Below are 7,417 nucleotides of genomic sequence, written 5' to 3'. Positions count from 1 at the left end.
GGGACTGCGACATTACGGCAGACAAATCTGACCCTAAGTGACACTTTTCAGGGACCAGTGACACCAATACAGTGATCAGTGCTAAAAAAAAAAATGCACTGATAACTGCATAAAAAACACTGGCAGGGAAGGGGCTAACATCAGTGGCAATCAAAGGGTTAAATGTGTTCCTTCAGTGTGTTTTCTCACTGTGTGGGGGAAGTGCTGAGTAGGAACAGCAGATCTCCATGTTGTCCCACGTCAGAACCGGATCTTGTTTACATAGGCAGATCCCCGTTCTGCCCCTCTGTACCGCGATCGCGGGTGGCTAAAGTGTCGCTTATGGAGAATTTTAGGTACTGTAGTTTGCCGCCATTTCATCAGCGGCCACAATTTTAAAGCGTGCCATGTTAGGTATAAAGTGTATTTTTTTGTATTATACACATGTTTGGGGGTTCCAAGTAATCCACTAGCAAAAAAAAGTTGATTTTTACATGTAGGAGAGAAGTGTCAAAAGTGGTTAAACTTTTGGAAATGTCAGTAAAAACTTGGATTTGCCAGTAAATTTGGGTGCTGTGTCAGTAAATTTCAATCTGGTAGGTTGGCAGTACTGAGTGTGAAGGAAGACTCAGGCAGTAGTTTATGGCCATGGCACTCTCCACCAACCAGATTAGAGCCTCTACAGCTAGGTACCAACAAGTTCCCAGCAGAGACAACAAGCAGAGAGGTGTGTAGCTGCTATACCAGACGTTAGTGTGACAACACGGACCTCCTACACAGAGGAGCAGCACACGGAGCAGTGCAACCCCCGTGACAACTACAACTCCCATGATCCTTCATTGCGGACTTGCGTCGAGACGTCATCCCGGGGCCATTCCTCTTCTCTGTGTTTATGGCCTTACGTGGTGACGTTACCGGGTAGCGATAGCGTCGCCTCCGGCAGACTGTGCTCTGTTGTTGCAGCCTCCGCTGTGTATCGGCCGGCAGCTAGATAGCGCTGCACTGCCACAAGCGGCTCCGGTATAGGCCGGGCTGGTCGGTGAGGGAGAGGAGGAGCCGGGCCGAGGTCGCTGTCATTGTAAGCTCTCCTGTCATTGTGACGCCGCCAGCAGGCCTGTGAGTCCGGGCTCAGGGAGGACCAGTTCTCCGCTCCAGGGCTGGGTGAGTGACAGGGAGGCAGGTGTGCTTAGATCACAATGACCGGCTATGGATGAGAGCCCCTCACCCTCCTCTATGGTCCTCTCACTCTCCTCTATGGTCTTCTCGCTCTCCTCTATGGTGCTCTCATCCTTCCTCTATGGTCCTCTCACCCTCCTCTATGGTCTTCTCGCTCTCCTCTATGGTGCTCTCATCCTTCCTCTATGGTCCCCTCACCTTCTTCTATGGTCCCCTCACCTTCTTCTATGGTCCCCCTCACCTTCTTCTATGGTCCCCCTCACCTTCTTCTATGGTCCCCCTCACCTTCTTCTATGGTCCCCCTCACCTTCTTCTATGGTCCCCCTCACCTTCTTCTATGGTCCCCCTCCCCTTCTTCTATGGTCCCCCTCACCTTCTTCTATGGTCCCCCTCACCTTCTTCTATGGTCCCCCTCACCTTCTTCTATGGTCCCCCTCACCTTCTTCTATGGTCCCCCTCACCTTCTTCTATGGTCCCCTCACCTTCTTCTATGGTGCTCTCATCCTTCCTCTATGGTCCACTCACCTTCTTCTATGGTCCCCCTCACCTTCTTCTATGGTCCCCCTCACCTTCTTCTATGGTGCCCTCACCCCTTCTTCTATGGTCCCCCTCACCTTCTTCTATGGTCCCCCTCACCTTCTTCTATGGTCCCCCTCACCTTCTTCTATGGTCCCCCTCACCTTCTTCTATGGTCCCCCTCACCCCTTCTTCTATGGTGCCCTCACCCCCTCCTATGATCCTCTCACCTGCTTCTATGGTCGCCTGTCCCCCCCCCCCCACTCATGGTCCCCTCACCTCTTTTATATTGCTGAATACTGATCACAGTTTTTTTCTTTTAATAATTGTCTTGTATTATCACTAGCAGAGGAGTCTCATGTCTCTCTGCAGCTCAGCCATCTCTGGTCTGATGTGCAGTCCAGTGGTAGTTGTCAATGCTGTGATGTGCTGGTTTATAAGGGAGTCATCAGTGACACTAAACAATGTCCCTATCCCCCAATGATAATCCATACACATCCACTACTGAACGGCCCTGGAATCTGTTTTCATGAAATTGTTTCTAACTGTCGTTCTGCCTCCTTGAAACAACTGTTTGTAAGCTCCTGAATGTCTCCTCCCCCTGTTTGGAGTTAGCAGTTTGTGTTAGTTGTGATCACGTCCTCGGCTTTATGCACACCACACATACCAGGATCCCCCGTCCATCTTGGGATCTGGAAGAGGCTCATAGTAACAGAAGGGATGCTATTGAATTTAGAATACATACTGGAATTTTGTTTTAGACCGGAGTTTAGTGACACTTTAAAGTTGAATTCTTTTCAGCCATGAAAGGTGCCATCTTAGCCTATTTTTTATCTGCAACTGCCATGGTGCTGCACATGTGATTGAGTAGGACATCTGCCATTTGATGGTTTGGTTGAGGACACAATCGCATATGACAGTTAGCAATCCCCGAATGTAACTTGTTTATTATTTTTTAACTCTTACGTTGATGGGTAATGCCTTGCTCAAACCATGGTGCAGAGACTTTAGTTTTTCTGCAAGGGCACAAAAAAACAATGGTTCTCTATGTGCCCTGTTCACACCACAACACTTGTATCGCGTGTGGATTGTTTTTAAATCTCTTCAGTTTTCCCCATCAGTTTTCATGCATACGTGGTGTGAACAAACAAGCAACCAAGTGTCACTTCAAATTGGAACTAAACCCATAAATTTAGGTTTCCAAAAACAGTTGCCTTCAAGGCATGTTGTGAATAAAACTGTCAGAGTTGCTTGTGCTCTCCACCAGTCTGTCAAATCATCAGATGTCTGGTGTCATAGATAAGATGACAACTTCCATGGCCGTAAAGGATTGGAGGGTTCGGTTCCACTTCGAGTGGATTTTGAAGGAAAAGAATCCCCGTACCCGCCAGCTTCTTGCAGGTTGCAGTGATGTCTTTGGGCCGCACCATCCTGGGAAAGCCCCGGATCCCAAATCTCTAATGCCACGTACACACAATCATTTTTCAGCATGTCCAAAAAACAATGTTTTCCCAACTTCCTCATTAAAACGATGTTGCCTACACACCATCGTTTTAAAAAAAAATGATCTAGCAAAGCGCGGTGACGTACAACGCGTACGACGGCACTCTAAAGGGGAAGTTCCATTCGCCTTTGGGCTGCTTTAGCTGATTCCGTGTTAGTAAAAGACGATTTGCGCTTTTCTGTCTGTTACAGCGTGATGAATGTGCTTACGCCATTATGAACGGTAGTTTTACTAGAACGAGCGCTCCCATCTCATAACTTGCTTCTGAGCATGCGTTGTTTTTTTACGTCGTTTTAGCCCACACACGATCATTTTTTACAACCCGAAAAACTGCAAAAAATGCAGCATGTTCGAATTTTTTTTTTTTTTTTGTGGTTTTTCAGAACCTGAAAAATGTAGTGTAGCCCACACACGGTCATTTTAAATGACGTTTATGAAAAACAACGTTTTTTTTCATGCCGAAAAATGATCAGGTGTACGCGGCATTAGGCTCGATTCAAACCTAATTCATGTTGCTTTTGAGCGTTTTTGCGGTGCTTGCTGTGTTTTTGCAGCGATTTTTACCGCAATTTGCATTTTTTTTTTTTTTTTTTGTTCTTTATAAAAAAAAATATTTATTTTTTTAGCCGGGAATTTTTATTTTTCTACATTTCCTTTAACAACCAGCTATAAACAGGTTAAAAAAAACACGATACTTGCGTTTTGGATGCGGGTCCATTGAATTCTATTACATGCACAACGCTGCTTTTTGCAGGGGAAAAAAAAGTCCCCGACCCTTTCCAAAAATGCAGAGGCACAAAAAAGCATTGATGTGAACATGTTCCATAGGAAACCATGTTAAAAAATGTCCCTGCATTTCTGCAAAATGCATCAAAAAACGCATTAGTGTGAATGGAGCCTTATAGCCCTCACTGAGGGCTTTTCATTGTGGATGGGGGAGGGTGATGATGTATTCTGCAAAATAAGTTGATCTAATGTTTCTATGCAAGCACAACTTTAATAAATAAAAAAGTGAGAACTCATTTACACTGTCTGCTCAGATCAACACAGCCTTAAAGCCTACTACACACCACCAGATTATCAGAGGAAAAAATCGTCCGTTTTTTTTTCTTTTGCATGCTGGTCTCGTATCGAAAGCGAAGAGGTTACTAAAATTCTCGTATGACAGAATACACCTTCGGAAAGTGAGTTCATGTGTTCAATTGTTTTGTAATGTATTCTTTCCTTTCCAAGCATGCGTAGTCTTGCTCTAACAATTTTATTTCGGAGGAAAACTACTAATTAAACAAAACTCAGGCATTGTGTTCAATTTTTGTAGGACAAACGATCATCTGATTACCTGATCATTAGTATAGTGCTTTCGACAGCCTTTTCAGACGACAAAACTGTAAGTTGAGTAACCTCTTCATATTCGATATGAGACTAACATGCAACAAAAAATGGACAATTATTCATCCAATGATCTCATTGTGTGTACCAGGCTTTAGAGTGGAACTAAACCCTTTAATTTAATGGCTTCCCAAAACTGTTACATTCAAGACAGGCTAGGAATGATAACTTTTTACAGTTGCTTGTGCTCTTTACCGAATTGTCGAGCTGTCAATTGGCTGGGGTCATAACTGATCACATGTGCAGCATCATGACAGCTGCAGGCCCGTACACACGATCGGATTTTCCGACGGGAATTGTGTGATGACAGGCTGTTGTCGGACAATCCGACTGTATGCTCCAACGGACAATTGTTGTCGGATTTTCCGCCAACAAATGTTGGATAGCGTGCTTTAAAATTGTCCGATAACAAATGCGTGTTGTCGGATTATCCGATCGTGTGTGTATAGAAGTCCTTTGGACAAAATCCAAAGTACAAACACACATGCTCAGAAGCAATACTAACCATAACGCAACATTAGCAGAAGTTGCCCAAAGGGTGGCGCTAAAGAACTGAAAAATGCGTAGTTTCGTGTTTGTTGGCCGACAGTTCTTTGCTGTTTGGTCCGAAGGGCCTTGGGCAGGAACTTGTACTGCATACAAAGTCCTACGCTTTGTCCGGAAAATCCGATCTTGTGTACCAGGCTTTAGATGGAAGCTTTATTGGCTGTAAAAGATAGGAGGATTTAGTTCTGCCTTTAAAGCAAGGGCACATAGAAAGGAGTAGGTTTTCTATGTGCCTTGTGCACACTGTGTTGAGGTGGCATGCATAACAGTTCAGAGGTGCTGCATTGTTGTGCATGTCGCCTCACTGCAGGGCCTAGAGCTGAATGAAGTGTCATTTTGCTTTGTTCAGTAAAGTAAACAAAGTGATGCATTGTAAGAATGTTTTGCATCTCCACTGCACAGCATACACCAGCGCACACAATTTAGCATGCAGGTTGATGTGACTGACCCTAAAGGGGCCTGTACAAGTTGTCTTCCTTCCCATTAGGGGTGTAACGGATCGTCACCGATCCGTGATCCGAACGGGCCACCCCGTTCGGATCGGCACACCCCGCGATCCGCGGAGCGCTCCGGAGCCTAGGCCTAGGAAAGTCCCCGGCTTCGGCCTAGCTCCGGAGCGATCTTGCTCCACCCAGTCTGCTTGCCAGAGCCCAGCGTGACATGCCTCCCCGGGGAGGCGTGTCACGCTGTGCACTGGGCTCTGGCAAGCCGACATGGAGAGGGAATAGTAGCAGAGAAGCACTAGTGTGAGAGGAGGAGGGGGGGGGGAGAGCACATTTCACGGGTGGATTAAAGAGGAAGCAGGTGAGGCTGTTTGGGACTTGTTAAAAGTACAATCTTGATGTTTTTACAGATATATATATATATATATATATATATATATATCTGTAAAAACATCAAGATTGTACTTTTAACAAGTCCCAAACAGCCTCACCTGCTTCCTCTTTAATCCACCCGTGAAATGTGTGTATATATATATATGTGTATATATATATATATATACATACATACATACATACATACATACATGTATATATTACACACATTTTTTTTTTTTTGCACTGATCCGAAAATGATCCGATCCGTGACTCCTGATCCGAGGATCGATCCGATCCGTGAGTTTTTTGATCCGTTACACCCCTACTTCCCATGTGTCTAGAGCAAAGTGATGTCTGTGCTGGCCATACACACTGACAGTTTCAGTGAACTCAGATTGGCACACGTGATCGGTGGTTTTTCTGTGTAACAGCTGTGTGCACATTGGGACATCTGCTGAGGAAGTAGAGAAACCAGCAAGGCCCATTTCACTGTGTAGTTCCTCAACAGCTGCAGAGTCGCCCAAGAATGATTGTTATGAACATGTGGGACATCATCTTCTGTATATTGCCAGTAAGGATGAGCTCTGGTGTGTTCGCATAGAACACGTGCAGAGCCCGCCAGGAAGTGTGCATGGCGCTGTGCTAATCACAGCCAGGGAGACATTGTCCCGATGCTCGGCTGCGCGGATCGTGAAATGTCTCCCTGGCTGTTATTAGCGTAGCGCACAGTTCCTGGCGGGCTCTGCACGTGTACCATGCGAACACGCCAGAGCTCATTCTTAATTGCCAGCATACCCTCATCTTCTTTTGAAGGCTTTGTGAGGGCCCGATCTCAACCGGTTTTTCTGCTTGTCCGACAACCATTCAATTCTTAAAGCGGAGGTCCTCCGAAAAAAATAAAAAAATTAGAAGCCAGCAGCTACAAATACTGCAGCTGCTGACTTTTAATATATGGACACTTACCTGTCCAGGGTGCCTGCAATGTCGGCAGCCGAAGCTGATCTGTCTGTTGGCTCTCGGCTGCCGCCATCCTCGGTAGAGTAATCGGGAAGTGAAGCCTTGCATAGAAAGCAATCAGTTTCCAGGATTTTTTTGTCAAAGCTTAACTGAACAAGCTGAAGTTAGAAGCTGGCTACCATGCACTGCTGCACCAGATTTTGCACTCTCTAGTTTTAGTATATCAACCCCACTGCGACTTTTGTTTTTGTCTGTCTGAAATATCAATATGGATACCCTGGTCACCTTCAGATCGGACATCACTGGGATGAACATGGTGGAGATTTGTGTGTCCCACTTGGTATCTTCATTTATAATCTCAATCTAACAATACTTGTATCTTTTCATAAGTCCCTATTCACAAGTGTGTACCAGGGCAATACTAGTTCATTCAGCGCACATGCTTGAGGTTATTGTAGCCGCAATGGCGTACTGTCCCGGATACTTTTTTTTTTTTTTGCACTAACGTTCAAGTTTTTGGGGTGTACTCCTT

The 7,417-nt window shown here is 45.4% G+C and overlaps 1 protein-coding gene across 1 annotated transcript in view; it reads left to right on the top strand.

Moving 5' to 3' along the window:
• The first annotated feature begins 877 nt into the window (after positions 1-877).
• PELI1 (pellino E3 ubiquitin protein ligase 1) overlaps positions 878-7,417 on the top strand; it is a 107,856-nt gene continuing 101,316 nt past the window's right edge. The window contains exon 1 of the mRNA XM_040351228.1: positions 878-1,140. The gene's annotated coding sequence lies outside the window, so the exon portion shown is untranslated. The remainder of the gene's footprint in view (positions 1,141-7,417) is intronic.

The sequence above is a fragment of the Rana temporaria genome, chromosome 4, assembly GCF_905171775.1.
Source record: "Rana temporaria chromosome 4, aRanTem1.1, whole genome shotgun sequence".
Classification (NCBI taxonomy): Eukaryota; Metazoa; Chordata; class Amphibia; order Anura; family Ranidae; genus Rana; species Rana temporaria.
Note: the sequence above shows the minus strand (reverse complement) of the source record. Positions and strands in the feature narration are given on the sequence as shown.